This window comes from Lissotriton vulgaris, chromosome 1_1 (assembly GCF_964263255.1).
Source record: "Lissotriton vulgaris chromosome 1_1, aLisVul1.2, whole genome shotgun sequence".
NCBI lineage: Eukaryota > Metazoa > Chordata > Amphibia > Caudata > Salamandridae > Lissotriton > Lissotriton vulgaris.
This window is the reverse complement of record NC_141685.1, coordinates 233342730-233361771: the sequence shown is the minus strand read 5'-3', so window position 1 is coordinate 233361771 and position 19042 is coordinate 233342730. Positions and strand designations below refer to the sequence as shown.

The 19042-nt window shown below is 44.8% G+C and overlaps 5 non-coding genes across 5 annotated transcripts; all 5 read left to right on the top strand.

The window, feature by feature from the left end:
• Positions 1 to 1935: 1935 nt before the first annotated feature.
• Positions 1936 to 2008, top strand: TRNAK-CUU (transfer RNA lysine (anticodon CUU)). Its single transcript has one exon. It is a non-coding gene; the product is annotated as a tRNA-Lys (tRNA).
• Positions 2009 to 4046: 2038 nt separating this feature from the next.
• TRNAK-CUU (transfer RNA lysine (anticodon CUU)) lies at positions 4047 to 4119 on the top strand. The gene has a single exon. It is a non-coding gene; the product is annotated as a tRNA-Lys (tRNA).
• A 974-nt stretch (positions 4120 to 5093) lies between these two features.
• Positions 5094 to 5166, top strand: TRNAK-CUU (transfer RNA lysine (anticodon CUU)). The gene has a single exon. It is a non-coding gene; the product is annotated as a tRNA-Lys (tRNA).
• Positions 5167 to 16807: 11641 nt separating this feature from the next.
• Positions 16808 to 16880, top strand: TRNAK-CUU (transfer RNA lysine (anticodon CUU)). Its single transcript has one exon. It is a non-coding gene; the product is annotated as a tRNA-Lys (tRNA).
• A 977-nt stretch (positions 16881 to 17857) lies between these two features.
• Positions 17858 to 17930, top strand: TRNAK-CUU (transfer RNA lysine (anticodon CUU)). The gene has a single exon. It is a non-coding gene; the product is annotated as a tRNA-Lys (tRNA).
• Positions 17931 to 19042: the final 1112 nt, after the last annotated feature.

Sequence of the window (19042 nt, the reverse complement as noted above, 5' to 3'; positions counted from 1 at the left end):
TTGCAGAACTATCTTCACCAATCCTAGAGCAGGAGAAGATGAATGTGTGAGCAGTCTCTCTGTTTGTCTTATCCACTTCCCCTTTCCCTGACGTCCCTGTTGCAAGAGCAATCCGGCTCAGGGGCGAAAGGGAATTGGGAGCTATCTTCACCTTCGGCGTGGTACCCCCGCGAGCTCCGAAACTACAGGTACTTTCTGACAGTGAGGTTACTTTTTTCATGTTATGCAGATGAAACACACAGGGGAATTAGCTCAAATGGTAGTACGATCGCTTAGCATGTGAGAGGTAGCGGGATCGATGCCCGCATTCTCCGTTATAAAATTTGCATACATTTTATTTTTAACTTGTCATTGCCAAGGTCATTGCAGAGTAAGAACAGAAAAATCACAGACGGCTTTCAAATATGGTCTCATTATAACAACTAAAGTGGTTTAATCAAAAGGGTTCAGGTATTCTTTAGCATGTGAGAGGAATTTGAATTCTTATGCAATCTCAAAATGAAGTTCTCACAACTTCCGTTGTCATTTTCTCTTATTTTTTTTGACACTCTGTCCTCTGAAGGATGTATAAATCTGGCTTTCCTTGCAAAACAAGAGTAGAGGAATATCCAGGATTTGATTTTCTTCACAAAAAGGGATTGGTCTGCATACTGTCTTAAGGAGGGAACCCGGCTAGCTCAGTCGGTAGAGTATGAGACTCTTAATCTCAGGGTCGTGGTTTCGAGCCCCACGTTGGGCGAAAATGAGTAATTTTTGCCTGAATATTGCATTGACTCTCATAATATGGAGATTAATCTTGCATTAGACATGCAATAACTCCCAAAAATTGTCCAGGAATGGATTTCCTTCATAAAAAATGATTAGTCTGCATACCATCTTGAAGTGGGAGCCCGGCTAGCTCAGTCGGTAGAGCATGAGACTCTTAATCTCAGGGTCGTGGGTTCGAGCCCCACGTTGTGCGAAAATGAGTAACTTTTGCTGGACTCTCATTATCTGGTGATTATTCTTGCATTAGACATGCAATACCTATCAAAAATGGTATCTCCCTTGGTTTCTCATTGGTGGGAAATTTAACTTCAAGATTAGGTAGGGTATGTCTAGGTGAACACACCACAAAATTACTCATATTCGAGTAGTAAACAGGCCAACCTGAACTTTAAAACATCCCATAAGTGGAGGTAAGGCATAAGTTAGGAGTGAACTGAACACTGTTATGGGCAACTGGACTTCAAATAATGTGTGGAAGGCAGTAAGGTTACTTTTTTCATGTTATGCAGATTAAACACACAGGGGAATTAGCTCAAATGGTAGAGCGCTCGCTTAGCATGCGAGAGGTAGCGGGATCAATGCCCGCATTCTCCATTATAAAATTTGCATACGTTTTATTTTTAACTTGTCATTGCCAAGGTCATTGCAGAGTAAGAACAGAAAAATCACGGATGGCTTTCAAATATGGTCTCATTATAACAACTAAAGTGGTTTAATCAAAAGGGTTCAGGTATTCTTTAGCATGTGAGAGGAATTTGAATTCTTATGCAATCTCAAAATGAAGTTCTCACAACTTCCGTTTTCATTTTCTCTTATTTTTTTGACACTCTGTCCTCTGAAGGATGTATAAATCTGGCTTTCCTTGCAAAACAAGAGTAGAGGAATATCCAGGATTTGATTTTCTTCACAAAAAGGGATTGGTCTGCATACTTTCTTAAGGAGGGAACCCGGCTAGCTCAGTCGATAGAGTATGAGACTCTTAATCTCAGAGTCGTGGGTTCGAGCCCCACGTTGGGCGAAAATGAGTAATTTTTGCCTTAATATTGCATTGACTCTCATAATATGGAGATTAATCTTGCATTAGACATGCAATAACTCCCAAAAAATGTCCAGGAATGGATTTCCTTCATAAATAATGATTAGTCTGCATACCATCTTGAAGTGGGAGCCCGGCTAGCTCAGTCGGTAGAGCATGAGACTCTTAATCTCAGGGTCGTGGGTTCGAGCCCCACGTTGGGCGAAAATTAGTAATTTTTGCTGGATTATTGCATTGACTCTCATAATCTGGTGAATATTCTTGCATTAGACATGCAATAACTATCAGAAATGGTATCTCCCTTGGTTTCTCATTGGTGGGAAATTTAACTTCAAGATTAGCTAGGGTATGAGTCTAGATGAACACACCGCAATATCACTCATATTCAAGTAGTAAACAGGCAAACCTGAACTGTAAAACAACCCATAAGTGGAGGTAAGGCATAAGTTAGGAGTGAACTTAACACTGTTATGGGCAATTGGACTTCAAATAAAGTGTGGAAGGCAGTAAGGTTACTTTTTTCATGTTATGCAGATTAAACACACAGGGGAATTAGCTCAAATGGTAAAGCGCTCGCTTAGCATGCGAGAGGTAGTGGGATCAATGCCCGCTTTCTCCGTTATAAAATTTGCATACATTTTATTTTTAACTTGTTATTGCCAAGGTCATTGCAGAGTAAGAACAGAAAAATCACAGATGGCTTTCAAATATGGTCTCATTATAACAACTAAAGTGGTTTAATCAAAAGGGTTCAGTTATTCTTTAGCATGTGAGAGGAATTTGAATTCTTATGCAATCTCAAAATGAAGTTCTCACAACTTCCATTTTCATTTTCTCTTATTTTTTTGACACTCTGTCCTCTGAAGGATGTATAAATCTGGCTTTCCTTGCAAAACAAGAGTAGAGGAATATCCAGGATTTGATTTTCTTCACAAAAAGGGATTGGTCTGCATACTGTCTTAAGGAGGGAGCCCAGCTAGCTCAGTCGGTAGAGCATGAGACTCTTAATCTCAGAGTCGTGGATTCGAGCCCCACGTTGGGCTAAAACGAGCAATTTTTGCCTGAATATTGCATTGACTCTCATAATATGGAGATTAATCTTGCATTAGACCTGCAATAACTCCCGAAAATTGTCCAGGAATGGATTTCCTTCATAAAAAATGATTAGTCTGCATACCATCTTGAAGTGGGAGCCCGGCTAGCTCAGTCGGTAGAGCATGAGACTCTTAATTTCAGGGTTGTGGGTTCGAGCCCCACGTTGGGCAAAAATGAGTAATTTTTGCTGGACTCTCATAATCTGGTGATTATTCTTGCATTAGACATGCAATACCTATCAAAAATGGTATCTCCCTTGGTTTCTCATTGGTGGGAAATTTAACTTCAAGATTAGGTAGGGTATGAGTCTAGATGAACACACCACAATATCACTCATATTCGAGTAGTAAACAGGCCAACCTGAACTGTAAAACATCCCATAAGTGGAGGTAAGGCATAAGTTAGGAGTGAACTGAACACTGTTATGGGCAATTGGACTTCAAATAAAGTGTGGAAGGCAGTGAGGTTACTTTTTTCATGTTATGCAGATTTAACACACAGGGGAATTAGCTCAAATGGTAGAGCGCTTGCTTAGCATGCGAGAAGTAGCGGGGTCGATGCCCGCATTCGCCATTATAAAATTTGCATACATTTTATTTTTAACTTGTCATTGCCAAGGTCATTGCAGAGTAAGAACAGAAAAATCACAGATGGCTTTCAAATATGGTCTCATTATAACAACTAAAGTGGTTTAATCAAAAGGGTTCAGGTATTCTTTAGCATGTGAGAGGAATTTGAATTCTTATGCAATCTCAAAATGAAGTTCTCACAACTTCCATTTTCATTTTCTCTTATTTTTTTTGACACTCTGTCCTCTGAAGGATGTATAAATCTGGCTTTCCTTGCAAAACAAGAGTAGAGGAATATCCAGGATTTGATTTTCTTCACAAAAAGGGATTGGTCTGCATACTGTTTTAAGGAGGGAACCCAGCTAGCTCAGTCGGTAGAGCATGAGACTCTTAATCTCAGGGTCGTGGGTTCGTGCCCCACGTTGGGCGAAAATGAGTAATTTTTGCCTGAATATTGCATTGACTCTCATAATATGGAGATTAATCTTGCATTAGACATGCAATAACTCCCAAAAATTGTCCAGGAATGGATTTCCTTCATAAAAAATGATTAGTCTGCATACCATCTTGAAGTGGGAGCCCGGCTAGCTCAGTCGGTAGAGCATGAGACTCTTAATCTCAAGGTCGTGGGTTCGAGCCCCACGTTGGGCGAAAATTAGTCATTTTTGCTGGACTCTCATTATCTGGTGATTATTCTTGCATTAGACATGCAATACCTATCAAAAATGGTATCTCCCTTGGTTTCTCATTGGTGGGAAATTTAACTTCAAGATTAGGTAGGGTATGTCTAGGTGAACACACCACAAAATCACTCATATTCGAGTAGTAAACAGGCCAACCTGAACTTTAAAACATCCCATAAGTGGAGGTAAGGCATAAGTTAGGAGTGAACTGAACACTGTTATGGGCAACTGGACTTCAAATAAAGTGTGGAAGGCAGTAAGGTTACTTTTTTCATGTTATGCAGATTAAACACACAGGGGGATTAGCTCAAATGGTAGAGCGCTCGCTTAGCATGCGAGAGGTAGCGGGATCAATGCCCGCATTCTCCATTATAAAATTTGCATACGTTTTATTTTTAACTTGTCATTGCCAAGGTCATTGCAGAGTAAGAACAGAAAAATCACGGATGGCTTTCAAATATGGTCTCATTTTAACAACTAAAGTGGTTTAATCAAAAGGGTTCAGGTATTCTTTAGCATGTGAGAGGAATTTGAATTCTTATGCAATCTCAAAATGAAGTTCTCACAACTTCCGTTTTCATTTTCTCTTATTTTTTTGACACTCTGTCCTCTGAAGGATGTATAAATCTGGCTTTCCTTGCAAAACAAGAGTAGAGGAATATCCAGGATTTGATTTTCTTCACAAAAAGGGATTGGTCTGCATACTGTTTTAAGGAGGGAACCCAGCTAGCTCAGTCGGTAGAGCATGAGACTCTTAATCTCAGGGTCGTGGGTTCGTGCCCCACGTTGGGCGAAAATGAGTAATTTTTGCCTGAATATTGCATTGACTCTCATAATATGGAGATTAATCTTGCATTAGACATGCAATAACTCCCAAAAATTGTCCAGGAATGGATTTCCTTCATAAAAAATGATTAGTCTGCATACCATCTTGAAGTGGGAGCCCGGCTAGCTCAGTCGGTAGAGCATGAGACTCTTAATCTCAAGGTCGTGGGTTCGAGCCCCACGTTGGGCGAAAATTAGTCATTTTTGCTGGACTCTCATAATCTGGTGATTATTCTTGCATTAGACATGCAATATCTATCAAAAATGGTATCTCCCTTGGTTTCTCATTGGTGGGAAATTTAACTTCAAGATTAGGTAGGGTATGAGTCTAGATGAACACACCACAATATCACTCATATTCGAGTAGTAAACAGGCCAACCTGAACTGTAAAACATCCCATAAGTGGAGGTAAGGCATAAGTTAGGAGTGAACTGAACACTGTTATGGGCAATTGGACTTCAAATAAAGTGTGGAAGGCAGTGAGGTTACTTTTTTCATGTTATGCAGATTTAACACACAGGGGAATTAGCTCAAATGGTAGAGCGCTCGCTTAGCATGTGAGAGGTAGCGGGATCGATGCCCGCATTCTCCATTATAAAATTTGCATACATTTTATTTTTAACTTGTCATTGTCAAGGTCATTGCAGAGTAAGAACAGAAAAATCACATATGGCTTTCAAATATGGTCTCATTATAACAACTAAAGTGGTTTAATCAAAAGGGTTCAGGTATTCTTTAGCATGTGAGAGGAATTTGAATTCTTATGCAATCTCAAAATGAAGTTCTCACAACTTCCATTTTCATTTTCTCTTATTTTTTTTGACACTCTGTCCTCTGAAGGATGTATAAATCTGGCTTTCCTTGCAAAACAAGAGTAGAGGAATATCCAGGATTTGATTTTCTTCACAAAAAGGGATTGGTCTGCATACTGTCTTAAGGAGGTGTGAAAATTGAAGAAATTGATGTACATAGACAGCATTCATTCCCCTTCTTCTCCCACTCCTCTCCCTGTGAGCACAATGAATACCGTAAACTATTGACGGTATCACTCTTCCAGTAAAAGCCCCTACCCCTGTGCATATGTACAGCCAGTTTAGGCACCATGGCCTCTTTACCCATTAGGATCTCTGGTTTCCCTCCTGCGCGTATCTTAACCCCCCTCTCTCATGCATAGACCATGAAGCCCTCTCCCTCTGCACGGCCCCGCTGTGAAAGGCAACTCCCCCCCCCCCTTGACTCGCACAAAACCCCCTATTCCTTCTTGGAGAGGCATCCTTCGCCTTAGCTGACGTGGCCCTCCCCAGCTGCACCTGACTGCCCCCGCTCCCTCATGTACGGGTCATAAGATCTCTCTCTCGCTCTCTGTGTGACTCTACCCTTGTGTCCACCCTGGCTACCCCTCCCTTCTCCTCACGTGGGCAAGTCATAAACCTTCTTCTTCTGCAAGACCCAGTCCTTGAGAGTCACGGCCGCGCCTGACCAACACCTCCTACCCTTCCATGAATGCCCCTCTGTTGACAAGCCTTCCCTCTGCGCTCGATTGTCCACACGGCATGAATACCACTCCTTTGATGACCCTTTCCCCCGAGTCCGGCTGACCACACATGTCCGAGGCCATTGCCTGGGCCAGGAGATACCATTTACTGCCCTTATTGTATGAAGTCACTCCTCTTCAAAGGATCCTCTATTGGTCTTAGCCACCCCACCCCCTGGGCTATGATCAGGCGTACACATCCTACGAGACACTCAGCTGCGTGATTGCCCTCCCCTCTTATCAGCAGGTCAAGGGTCCCCATTGTGAATGTATGTGGGTAGGATCGCCACGAGGATTATAGGATCACCACGAGGATTATAGGGACGTCTTTCTTTTGCGTCATACAGTCCTGATTGTGTTATCAAGTGTTCTGTAGGGTATAAAAGCAAGAGTCTCAGCTCACTTGTTAGAGCACCTCCCGAAAGACACTGTGTTTCGTGTCCGAAATGACTGGCTCTCCTCATGAGAAATAAACTCTGTTCTTGATTCCTGCTACCAGCGCCCGTCTCTTTATTTGGTAATTATTCAACATGGGAACTAAGAGGCGGTTTGAGCCAGCGGCCTGGGCATCGATAGGATTACGGGCTCGTTTTCTACAATTGGCGTCCCAACGCGGGGTCCATCAGTGACATGAGGTTCGGTAAGAGAGATCCAGACGAAGAAGTGAACATCTAAATGATCGGGGCATGCCTGCCTTGAGAGGGCCCTCGCCCGGCGGCCGATCGACAGAACTTCACCAATTCTGAACGGACCTCTCTTGGAGTGACCTATTGTCCTGACTGGAATCCCACAGGAATGCTACATGGAGTAAGAGAACGAACGGGCGCTGGAGGAGGAAGTCGAAGAACTGTCCGTATGGTCCGGTCCGGGTAAGATTAAGTAGGGCGTTTTTACGCCTGATTGGTAGGGTGGTTCTATCCACCTGATTGATTGATTGTTTGTATTGAAAATCGGTATTTGTATACCGAAATTGTTGGTATTGGTTCATTTAGCTTTGAGGGCTACTTGACATATTGGTTCTCTTCTGAGAACGAGACATTCTCTGTTTTCAAACAGCGGCGAATAGGAACGTCGTCCCTCTTTGCAGATAGAGAAGGGTAGGTAATGCAGACTTTTGTCCCCGGTATTAATCCGTCATGCCTACTTTTCTCCCCACTGAATTGTTTGAAGTCGATTAATAATCGATTGTTGTTCTTTGAGAATTGTTTGAAGTCGATTAATAATCGATTGTTGTTCTTTGAGAATTGTTTGAAGTCGATTAATAATCGATTGTTGTTCTTTGAGATCTTCCCTGTCTACAAACTGAGACGAGTAGAAATATTCTGTCTTCCTTTTTGGATAGCGAAGGGCAGGTAATGCAGACATTTGTCCCCATTGTAATCCGTCATGCCTGTTTTTCTCCCCACTGATTGGTTGGTTGCCTGGACATTGTTGTTCCAGGAATTGTTTTGTTTGAGGTATTTTCTGCCTGCAAACAACGTGGAATAGAAATATTCTATCTAGTCTTTGCAAGTAGTAAAGGGTAGGTTATGCCCCTTTGTGAATTCGTCAGTCCTACCCACTCCCCACTGTTTGGGGGGTAGCTCGCATGGTCCGCCCAGGAGACTACCCTTATGGAGGACATATGCTCCCCGCTCATGGGCCATTTAGTGGAGGTAGACCATCTGGTCCGTCCAGGAGGCTACCCTAGTAGATGGAAGTACATCGCTCGGTCTGTCCAGGATGATACCCTAATGAAGGAATATATGTTCCCCTTTTGATCGATAATCTCGTTCCACCCCGGACCATTTATTGGAGGGAACTCGTCTGGTCCGTCCAGAAGTACCCCCTAGTGAAAAGGACACATAAAAATATGAAGTGATCACCGTTCCCTACTAACAAAAAGCTTTAGCTCGAAACACGCTAAGGAAGAGAAAGAAAAATAGAAAAAGAAATCAGGCTAAGTCAGTAACCCCCTGATGAGCTTTTGACTTCACTAAAAATAAGAAACATTAGAAATAGTTTGTAACAAGAAATATAAGATGGTGAAAAATTTGAAGGAATAGCCACGAGGTAGCTAGGCTTCACTGCCTGTTCCTGCTCCCAACATGCCTGCCTCATTGCCCGCCACGCCCAAATAACGGTCACATGAAATAGAAACAATCCAATAGGTACCTACCCCCATTCCGGAAGCTCCCAAAATGCAACAGGTCCGCGGTTACGCCCATCCGGAAGGCGAGGCCTCGAGGCACGAGGGGCTCGCCTGACCACGGTCGGGAGGAAATGATGTTGGGCAGGCGGTCCAAAGAATGGCAGAGTCCTCTCCTTCTCTCCTCTTCCGCTGCCCTGCAGGCCACGGGGGGGGGGGCTGTCTTGCCTCAGCCACCGACCACCCCCCCCCCCTTCTGTCTCTCGCCTGGTCCGATCCACGAAGAAGGCCGAAGCCGGGGGCGAGAATGGCGGCAAATCAAGTAGTCCCGCCACATGTCAAATTCCTGGATAGTTACAGGTAGTGCTGCCACATGTCGACGCCTGGACAGTTCCAGATAGTCCCGCCACAAGTCAAGAGAAAAGGGGGGGGGCTGTCTTGCCTCTGCCGCCGACCACCCCCCCCCCCATCTTCAATAGCCAGCACGGCCAATATCGAAACGACGGAGCCGAGTAACGGCGCGGGGTCGCTGGAAGGGGGAGGTGACGCGAACGAGCCTCCCCCACCTCCCTCCAGGTGGAGGCTTCCAGCGACACCCCAATGCTCTTACTTAAAGAGGGTCAACATCATAAAGCGGTCCTCTGCCCAGGACGGGCACACGTTCCATGCCTTCTCCCCTCAACCTTGAAGATTCTATAAGAGCCGGGGGTCTCCGATCCCTCCGCATGGGTGCCCCCGCCCCCTTCACTGGGAACCACGACACCGGTGCAACTCCTGCCGGCACCAGCCTCGGATTGGAAATAGCTAAAATAAAGCCACGGCACGGACTTGTTCAGTTCCGGAGGAACGCCAGGATGACCCGGTAGGAAAATTGTTGCCGCCCTTCCCACTCTTTGACTCATGGTCCATATTTGCTAAACTGTTAACCACACAGCACAAAACTTTTTGAACTACCAACGGAAAGTTCTGGGCCAACCACGCGAGACTAGAGACTTTCTGACTGTGCTGGAACTTGCCTGACCCCACCTAAAATGGCGCCGCCACAAAATGAACGTATTTGAATAAACTTTGTTGCACCCAGATTGCGCAGCTTGTTGTCCCGAGATCTATGTGCAGTTTTTGGATAATGAAAGTAGATATGAAGGGCGTTGAGTATGTGCTTGGATAATGAATTGACTTAGGGTGGGTACTGATTATGATTTGGAAAATGAATTGGTGTAACTTAGATAACGAATGAGTATTGGATAATGAATTTTTGAATTAATTAAAAATGAATTCTTGACATGCATCATGCTTGCTCTGTAAGGAAATTTTAATACGATTTTATTTGCACTGCTGCACTTTATGCAATGAACTGCCACCAATTTCGTTTATTAAAAGTATTTTTGAAGAAGAAAGCATGGTCGTAGCAGTTGTATTAATGAGTTTTGGATGCCTTACTACTATGAGCGAAGAGTAAGTATGATGAAGGATGTAGATCAAAAGGGATCAGATATTTAGCAGCTAGCTTATGAGCCACAAGCAGCCGGAAAAGTGTTTCAGATACCCTTAAAATGACACCACAGAAAATGCCACCTGACCGTCACCCTTGCACCCGATAAAGAGGGTTACGACCAAGTAGCTCATGTAGATACTCAGATCGTCAATGATTGTCTATCTGACACCACTGGTCCCTCTGGGCTTAAACGCCGAGATGACAAGGGAATGCAGTACGAGGAGATAGGGCGAGTATATGGTAGGTAAAAACATTTTCGAACTACTGCATGATGATGTGCTTTGAATGCTGCCCCCCCACCCCTTCTTTTCCTCCCTTCTGCAGGTCACGTCAGAACGTCGGCTGAGGTGTGGAAGAGCGACGGTTGGACCACCGACGAAAAAGGGAAGGGGGGAATATGTGTTTAGTCGTTATAACGATAAGTTTTTAAAAAAGACGTAGGCTTAACATGACTGTTCCTCCTTAGGACATAGCGACTGAGAGGATGGACTGACATAGAAACTGGACAGGTACTGAATGACGAAAAATTGACTAGAAATGACGTGTTAAATAATGTAATTGGACGTTTGACTAGGTAGGGAAAGGACAAAGAAAATTTATACGGGTAAGGGTTGCCACGGCACCACCCGTCTAGGAAGTTAGAAATGTTGCTGATGTTCAAAATGCACTACCCCCTTTCTCACACTCTTATAGATATAGCCAAGCTGTCCGACTGTTCTCCCGATCAATACTTGCCGTTGCCTCAGCCTGGAGAACTTCCCACCAAAGAAGGGAACAGAAAAATGGCTTAAGATCCAACCATGGGTAACTAGCACGACCAGGTTAATTACTGATCGACCAGCCGAGGTGTGAGTATTGGTAATTGGGAACGCTCGCAGGCGTGACAAGCGAGAAGGGAAAGGGGGGAAGGGTAGAAGGAGCTAAGCACGTAGATAAAACAGGATAGTAAAGATACGTAGGATATACATATAAAAACAGATCTTGTAGGCTAACAATTGTTTCCTGTCTTGTCATGAATGTCTTGTATATGTGTAATACATGTGCCGTCTTCCCTGTCTGAGTTTGTGTGTGTGTAATGTACGAATTTATGTTTTCCCTCTGTCTGTATCTGTGTGTTACCTGACCTTTGCTGTTCCGTGTCGTGAGCGCACTAAATGACCTATTTTTGTATACGTCTCTCTCTCTCTCTCTCTCTCTCTCTCTCTCTCTCCCTACATGTCATACGTGTACCGAATGGCTCGTTTAGATTGCGGACGACTCTCACTCTCTATGAGAGTCTCCCTATTCTCTCTCCCTCATTGGTAAAACTGTGCCCCACCGGCACCAGTCTGATTTGATACATATTGAACGCGAAGGTGTTCAGCGAAATTGACCGAAACTAAAATGATTGTATCTCGCCATATTACTGCCTCTCCTTTCTGCAAAATGAATGAACTTGAATTGGCTGAGAAGGAAAGGACAGGTAAGACGACTAAAGTCCCCCAAATCTGGCCATTTATAGGGGAACTGTATGTCAATGGCACCTTGTGTCTGTTCTTCAGAGACGAACGCCACGTCCAGATTGAACCCCCAACGCCCGGATTGCCCCACCCCCTTTTTGCACCCAAGCGCAAGCGCCCGAAGCATCCCCGCCCCATTTTTGATAAACCCCAATTGCTGTCCCGAATATAAACTTGATGCACATGAGTAGCTGTTGACCCTCGAGAAGACCCTGTTTTGGTCCGTCCAGAAGTACCCCCTAGTGAAAAGGACACATAAAAATATGAAGTGATCACCGTTCCCTACTAACAAAAAGCTTTAGCTCGAAACACGCTAAGGAAGAGAAAGAAAAATAGAAAAAGAAATCAGGCTAAGTCAGTAACCCCCTGATGAGCTTTTGACTTCACTAAAAATAAGAAACATTAGAAATAGTTTGTAACAAGAAATATAAGATGGTGAAAAATTTGAAGGAATAGCCACGAGGTAGCTAGGCTTCACTGCCTGTTCCTGCTCCCAACATGCCTGCCTCATTGCCCGCCACGCCCAAATAACGGTCACATGAAATAGAAACAATCCAATAGGTACCTACCCCCATTCCGGAAGCTCCCAAAATGCAACAGGTCCGCGGTTACGCCCATCCGGAAGGCGAGGCCTCGAGGCACGAGGGGCTCGCCTGACCACGGTCGGGAGGAAATGATGTTGGGCAGGCGGTCCAAAGAATGGCAGAGTCCTCTCCTTCTCTCCTCTTCCGCTGCCCTGCAGGCCACGGGGGGGGGCTGTCTTGCCTCAGCCACCGACCACCCCCCCCCCCCTTCTGTCTCTCGCCTGGTCCGATCCACGAAGAAGGCCGAAGCCGGGGGCGAGAATGGCGGCAAATCAAGTAGTCCCGCCACATGTCAAATTCCTGGATAGTTACAGGTAGTGCTGCCACATGTCGACGCCTGGACAGTTCCAGATAGTCCCGCCACAAGTCAAGAGAAAAGGGGGGGGGCTGTCTTGCCTCTGCCGCCGACCACCCCCCCCCCCATCTTCAATAGCCAGCACGGCCAATATCGAAACGACGGAGCCGAGTAACGGCGCGGGGTCGCTGGAAGGGGGAGGTGACGCGAACGAGCCTCCCCCACCTCCCTCCAGGTGGAGGCTTCCAGCGACACCCCAATGCTCTTACTTAAAGAGGGTCAACATCATAAAGCGGTCCTCTGCCCAGGACGGGCACACGTTCCATGCCTTCTCCCCTCAACCTTGAAGATTCTATAAGAGCCGGGGGTCTCCGATCCCTCCGTATGTCAATGGCACCTTGTGTCTGTTCTTCAGAGACGAACGCCACGTCCAGATTGAACCCCCAACGCCCGGATTGCCCCACCCCCTTTTTGCACCCAAGCGCAAGCGCCCGAAGCATCCCCGCCCCATTTTTGATAAACCCCAATTGCTGTCCCGAATATAAACTTGATGCACATGAGTAGCTGTTGACCCTCGAGAAGACCCTGTTTTGCCTGACTCTCGATACTGGCACCCCCGCCCTGTTCGAAAAGGTTAGCCAGTCCTGATGGGAAATGCTCTGTAAATGCTGAATATGATGTAATGCACAATTAATGGGAACCTCATTTACCTCACTTGATTTATAAATAAGACGATGAATAGACCTGCCATGAACCCAGTAGGAATACTGACACATGCACTGCTTGGTAATGGACCTCCGACTGTGACCAATGAGCGTATCTCCCAAATGCGTAGAATTGAGGGAGGAATTCACATGCGTAGATATCTTCTTTTTGCCATTTCACTGAAACCTTGTCTTGTACCTATTCAAAGATTCACGATCACCGAAGGAGATGGGTCAGAAGTGACGAACAGCCTGGCTGCGGATCTTGGGACTCGTGTGACCTCGACCAAAGGCGGAGCCGCAGAGCAACAGGATACGGGACGAGACCGCAATTTCAACGTGGAAAATGAAAAATGGTGGGCCGCCTCGAAGCCCCCCGCCTGCTAACCCACGTGTGCCTGGAGTCTCCGTCCCCCTTCCTTGAGCCCGATGGATGGGCCTGCCTGCTTGTTATCCTTTGCTCCCTTGGTCTCTTTTGTGTGTCCCAGGAACTCTGACCCAACTCCGCCCTCTCCCCTATCGACTATTTGGACCACACTTACCCTCTTTTCCACGTGACTTTTTGCCAAGGGAAAGAACAGCATCCCACTGGGAATAGGGTGCTGCCATAGAACTGTGGGTGCCGAGCATAAGGCGCCACCAACCGGATTGTTTAGGGAACAGGACTGTGGTCTAACAGCAGAGGACTGACCGCACCCTGCAACGCGTAAGGATAAGAACCGAGCTGGACCTATAGCTCCACCGCCGGTGCTCAACAGCGCCAACGAAAGTACTCGGACTAGAGCCTACCAGTGATGGCTCGCTGACAAAAAGACACTGGGACGAAGAAATATTGTGTGTTGATCTGAATTCCGCTCTCAACTACCTGGTCAAAACTGTTCATTGGTCACATTTTTTTAAGTCTGAAAGATTTTTGCTATGTAGTGCGTTTAATTGTTAGGAACCCAATGACAAGCAATTTTCTATGTACTACGTTCTGCCCATCACCTTAACTGTCTATGATTGTACGCCAAATGTTAGTATCGACAAAATGCTAATTCATCAACGATGCCTGTCTACCTGTAAACCCATCAATTGCAAATATGACTGCTGCTATGTAAAAGGGGCGACTGTGAAAATTGAAGAAATTGATGTACATAGACAGCATTCATTCCCCTTCTTCTCCCACTCCTCTCCCTGTGAGCACCATGAATACCGTAAACTATTGACGGTATCACTCTGCCAGTAAAAGCCCCTACCCCTGTGCATATGTACAGCCAGTTTAGGCACCATGGCCTCTTTACCCATTAGGATCTCTGGTTTCCCTCCTGCGCGTATCTTAACCCCCCTCTCTCATGCATAGACCATGAAGCCCTCTCCCTCTGCACGGCCCCGCTGTGAAAGGCAACTCCCCCCCCCCCCTTGACTCGCACAAAACCCCCTATTCCTTCTTGGAGAGGCATCCTTCGCCTTAGCTGACGTGGCCCTCCCCAGCTGCACCTGACTGCCCCCGCTCCCTCATGTACGGGTCATAAGATCTCTCTCTCGCTCTCTGTGTGACTCTACCCTTGTGTCCACCCTGGCTACCCCTCCCTTCTCCTCACGTGGGCAAGTCATAAACCTTCTTCTTCTGCAAGACCCAGTCCTTGAGAGTCACGGCCGCGCCTGACCAATACCTCCTACCCTTCCATGAATGCCCCTCTGTTGACAAGCCTTCCCTCTGCGCTCGATTGTCCACACGGCATGAATACCACTCCTTTGATGACCCTTTCCCCCGAGTCCGGCTGACCACACATGTCCGAGGCCATCGCCTGGGCCAGGAGATACCATTTACTGCCCTTATTGTATGAAGTCACTCCTCTTCAAAGGATCCTCTATTGGTCTTAGCCACCCCACCCCCTGGGCTATGATCAGGCGTACACATCCTACGAGACACTCAGCTGCGTGATTGCCCTCCCCTCTTATCAGCAGGTCAAGGGTCCCCATTGTGAATGTATGTGGGTAGGATCGCCACGAGGATTATAGGATCACCACGAGGATTATAGGGACGTCTTTCTTTTGCGTCATACAGTCCTGATTGTGTTATCAAGTGTTCTGTAGGGTATAAAAGCAAGAGTCTCAGCTCACTTGTTAGAGCACCTCCCGAAAGACACTGTGTTTCGTGTCCGAAATGACTGGCTCTCCTCATGAGAAATAAACTCTGTTCTTGATTCCTGCTACCAGCGCCCGTCTCTTTATTTGGTAATTATTCAACATGGGAACTAAGAGGCGGTTTGCGCCAGCGGCCTGGGCATCGATAGGATTACGGGCTCGTTTTCTACAGAGGGAGCCCGGCTAGCTCAGTCGGTAGAGCATGAGACTCTTAATCTCTGGGTCGTGGGTTCGAGCCCCACGTTGGGGGAAAACGAGTACTTTTTGCCTGAATATTGCATTGACTCTCATAATATGGAGATTAATCTTGCATTAGACATACAATAACTCCCAAAAATTGTCCAGGAATGGATTTCCTTCATAAAAAATGATTAGTCTGCATACCATCTTGAAGTGGGAGCCCGGCTAGCTCAGTCGGTAGAGCATGAGACACTTAATCTCAGGGTCGTGGGTTCGAGCCCCACGTTGGGCGAAAATGAGTAATTGTTGCTGGATTATTGCATTGACTCTCATAATCTGGTGAATATTCTTGCATTAGACATGCAATAACTATCAAAAATGGTATCTCCCTTGGTTTCTCATTGGTGGGAAATTTAACTTCAAGATTAGCTAGGGTATGAGTCTAGATGAACACACCGCAATATCACTCATATTCGAGTAGTAAAGAGGCCAACCTGAACTGTAAAACATCCCATAAGTGGAGGTAAGGCATAAATTAGGAGTGAACTTAACACTGTTATGGGCAATTGGACTTCAAATAAAGTGTGGAAGGCAGTAAGGTTACTTTTTTCATGTTATGCAGATTATACACACAGGGGAATTAGCTCAAATGGTAGCGTGCTCGCTTAGCATGCGAGAGGTAGCGGGATCGATGTCCGCATTCTCCATTATAAAATTTGCATACATTTTATTTTTAACTTGTCATTGCCAAGGTCATTGCAGAGTAAGAACAGAAAAATCACAGATGGCTTTCAAATATGGTCTCATTATAACAACTAAAGTGGTTTAATCAAAAGGGTTCAGGTATTCTTTAGCATGTGAGAGGAATTTGAATTCTTATGCAATCTCAAAATGAAGTTCTCACAACTTCCATTTTCATTTTCTCTTATTTATTTTGACACTCTGTCCTCTGAAGGATGTATAAATCTGGCTTTCCTTGCAAAACAAGAGTAGAGGAATATCCAGGATTTGATTTTCTTCACAAAAAGGGATTGGTCTGCATACTGTCTTAAGGAGGGAACCCGGCTAGCTCAGTCGGTAGAGCATGAGACTCTTAATCTCAGGGTCGTGGGTTTGTGCCCCACGTTGGGCGAAAACGAGTAATTTTTGCCTGAATATTGCATTGACTCTCATAATATGGAGATTAATCTTGCATTAGACATGCAATAACTCCCAAAAATTGTCCAGGAATGGATTTCCTTCATAAAAAATGATTAGTCTGCATACCATCTTGAAGTGGGAGCCCGGCTAGCTCAGTCGGTAGAGCATGAGACTCTTAATCTCAGGGTCGTGGGTTCGAGCCCCACGTTGGGCAAAAATTAGTAATTTTTGCTGGACTCTCATAATCTGGTGATTATTCTTGCATTAGACATGCAATAACTATCAAAAATGGTATCTCCCTTGGTTTCTCATTGGTGGGAAATTTAACTTCAAGATTAGGTAGGGTATGAGTCTAGATGAACACACCACAATATCACTCATATTCGAGTAGTAAACAGGCCAACCTGAACTGTAAAACATCCCATAAGTGGAGGTAAGGCATAAGTTAGGAGTGAACTGAACACTGTTATGGGCAATTGGACTTCAAATAAAGTGTGGAAGGCAGTGAGGTTACTTTTTTCATGTTATGCAGATTTAACACACAGGGGAATTAGCTCAAATGGTAGAGCGCTCGCTTAGCATGTGAGAGGTAGCGGGATTGATGCCCGCATTCTCCATTATAAAATTTGCATACATTTTATTTTTAACTTGTCATTGTCAAGGTCATTGCAGAGTAAGAACAGAAAAATCACATATGGCTTTCAAATATGGTCTCATTATAACAACTAAAGTGGTTTAATCAAAAGGGTTCAGGTATTCTTTAGCATGTGAGAGGAATTTGAATTCTTATGCAATCTCAAAATGAAGTTCTCACAACTTCCATTTTCATTTTCTCTTATTTTTTTTGACACTCTGTCCTCTGAAGGATGTATAAATCTGGCTTTCCTTGCAAAACAAGAGTAGAGGAATATCGAGGATTTGATTTTTTTCACAAAAAGGGATTGGTCTGCATACTGTCTTCAAGAGGGAACCCGGCTAGCTCAGTTGGTAGAGCATGAGACTCTTAATCTCAGGGTCGTGGGTTCGAGCCCCACGTTGGGCGAAAATGAGTAATTTTTGCCTGAATATTGCATTGACTCTCATAATATGGAGATTAATCTTGCATTAGACATGCAATAACTCCCAAAAATTGTCCAGGAATGGATTTCCTTCATAAAAAATGATTAGTCTGCATACCATCTTGAAGTGGGAGCCCGGCTAGCTCAGTCGGTAGAGCATGAGACTCTTAATCTCAGGGTCGTGGGTTCGAGCCCCACGTTGGGCGAAAACGAGTAATTTTTGCCTGAATATTGCATTGACTCTCATAATATGGAGATTAATCTTGCATTAGACATGCTATAACTCGCATAAATTGTCCAGGAATGGATTTCCTTCATAAAAAATGATTAGTCTGCATACCATCTTGAAGTGGGATCCCGGCTAGCTCAGTCGGTAGAGCATGACACTCTTAATCACAGGGTCGTGGGTTCGAGCCCCACGTTGGGTGAAAATGAGTAATTTTTGCTGGATTATTGCATTGACTCTCATAATCTGGTGATTATTCTTGCATTAGACATGCAATAACTATCAAAAATGGTTTCTCCCCTGGTTTCTCATTGGTGGGAAATTAAACTTCAAGATTAGGTAGGGTATGAGTCTAGATGAACACACCGCAATATCACTCATATTCGAGTAGTAAACAGGCCAACCTGAACTGTAAAACATCCCATAAGTGGAGGTAAGGCATAAGTTAGGAGTGAACTGAACACTGTTATGGGCAATTGGACTTCAAATAAAGTGTGGAAGGCAGTGAGGTTACTTTTTTAATGTTATGCAGATTGAACACACAGGGGAATTAGCCCAAATGGTAGAGCGCTTGCTTAGCAAGCGAGAGGTAGTGGGATTGATGCCCGCATTCTCCATTATAAAATTTGCATACATTTTATTTTTAACTTGTCATTGCCAAGGTCATTGCAGAGTAAGAACAGAAAAATCACAGATGGCTTTCAAATATGGTCTCATTATAACAACTAAAGTGGTTTAATCAAAAGGGTTCAGGTATTCTTTAGCACGTGAGAGGAATTTGAATTCTTATGCAATCTCAAAATGATGTTCTCACAACTTCCGTTTTTATTTTTTCTTATTTTATTTGACACTCTGTCCTCTGAAGCATGTATAAATCTGGCTTTCCTTGCAAAACAAGAGTAGAGGAATATCCAGGATTTGATTTTCTTCACAAAAAGTGATTGGTTTGCATACTGTCTTAAGGAGGGAGCCCGGCTAGCTCAGTCGGTACTGCATGAAACTCTTAATCTCAGGGTCGTGGGTTCGAGCCCCACGTTGGGCAAAAAAGAGTAATTTTTGCCTGAATATTGCATTGACTCTCATAATATGGAG